The sequence below is a fragment of the Zosterops lateralis genome (genome assembly GCF_965231275.1).
Source record: "Zosterops lateralis genome assembly, chromosome: Z".
Taxonomy (NCBI): Eukaryota; Metazoa; Chordata; class Aves; order Passeriformes; family Zosteropidae; genus Zosterops; species Zosterops lateralis.
The window spans coordinates 77,142,528-77,144,521 of NC_139800.1; positions in this window are offsets into that span (position 1 = coordinate 77,142,528).

A 1,994-nucleotide genomic window follows, 5' to 3' on the forward strand; every position below is an offset into this window, starting at 1 on the left:
GGTGTTACCTCTAAACTTCTACTACCTTAAAGCAGTTAGAGACTGTCTCCCTTCAGGGCTGAGCTAAACTTGAGTCTGGTCTCAACTTCTCCATCTTTTCTTCCAAATGTTTTTTTCCTGGGGTAGCTGCAGACCTCAGGGCCAGGCAACTGCTCAGCCAATCTAAATATGCTTGTAACAGAGGATTTTTGAAGAAGGCTCCAAGGATCCAGGCTGGACTTTGTTAAGACAGCTCTCAGTGTTACTGTTCAGCCTCAGCACCAAAAAGCTGGAGACATTTGCTCTGGTTGCAGGGTCACTTATAAGTACCAAAATTTCAAAACCACAGTACCTGGACAAGGGGAAGCAAGGGGAACATCTAGCAACTGCCCTGACAGAAACCACCCCCCCCAGGATCACATGCTAAATAGAAAAGACTTAGGATTCCACCCCTGCATAAGTTTGGGTAGAAGAACGGGAAAATCCATCACACCTGACTTCTCCCTGGATCCCCAGAACTACACCTTGCTTCCAACTGCTTTCTCATATCCAAAAGCTGAATATTCTAACTGATGGAACAAAGTCATTGTTCCACCCCTCAGTGATTGCACAGACAGAAAAGGGACTGTTACTCACATCTTGTCTTTTTTATAAATCCAATCCTTTCAATGAACCAAGAATGTGTAGAAATTTGGCATCTCTTACATCTCTACATCTCTTATCTAATTTGGCTTAAGTGAGCATGACAGTTACTGGGAGACAGAGGAAAACTTTACAGCGTAGTCACTTAAGTTCTATTTACTTAGCAAACCTGTTTATTTCTGTTACAATCTGACTTGGAACGTAATTCAGTAGCCTTGGGAACCACACAACCTGTTCTAAAGCCAGTCAAAACCAGACTGAAGCTTTGTTTTGCTGTTTTTCGGTTGTTTGGGTTTTTGTTTTTTTTTTTAACTGGGAAAAGCACTTTTCTACAAATCACAAACACGATGTTCCAGGCCTCAGGAGTCGTCTGACAGTGACTGGGCCACAAAACATTCTCCAGAAGAGCCTCAGTAAGGTTAGACGGTGTCTATGTACCAGTTTTTGTCACGACAAGTTAGCCCATCTTTTTCTATCCAACATACAAGTCCCACTAGATTTCCCCCGAGGAGCTGGGCTGGCAGGCAGGCAGGTCTGCACTCTCAGCTGGAGTCTGTGGAGTCACAAAGCTTTGTGACTTTTTCCACAACCCTTTTCTCAGCAGTTATTTGAATCCTTAACAACGTTCCTGGGGAGTTTATGGTCCCTTTCATAACAGACCCACCAACATCATGAGAGACTCTAAACGCCTACGACGTGTGTTCTTGCTTCCAAAAGCTACAAAATAAATAAACAGAACAAAAGCAGACCATAGAGTGTAGCTCAGTGCAAGCCCATATGTATTAAAATAATAATAATAAAAAAAAATATTGTGTATAAATAAGTGTAAGAAAAACCACTTCCAACAAGCCAACAGGCCTCGGCCTAGGCCTGAGGCTCAGGGAGGCTGAACCCCGCAGTGACCGCGGCCAGCCTGAGGCGGGGCCCGGGACCCCCGGTGCAGGAACCCCGGTAAGGGCCCCCGGTACCGAAACCCAGTGCGGGAACCCCGGTGCAGGACCCCGGTGCTGGACCCCAATGCCGGAACCCCCGGTGCAGGACCCCGGTGCGGGAACCCCCAGGCCCACACTCCCACCCCGGGAAGCGGCCCCCCCACCCGGGGGCGCTGGGCAAACACGGCGGCCCGCTCGTTTCCGGCGGGGGCGGTACCGGGGGCGGTACCGGAGGGGGGCGGGCCCCGGGCCGCGTTTCCGTGCGCCGCGCCCCGTCATGCACGGCGGGCGGATGCGCCGCCATCTTTGCGCTCCCTCCGCCGTGCAGTGACAATAACAAGCCGGCCGGGCCGTCCCCCCTCAGGCAGCGCGGGCACGGGCGGAGAGGGGGGAGCGGCGCCACTGCGGAGCCCCGGCGGGCCACAGCGGGACGGGTGCGAG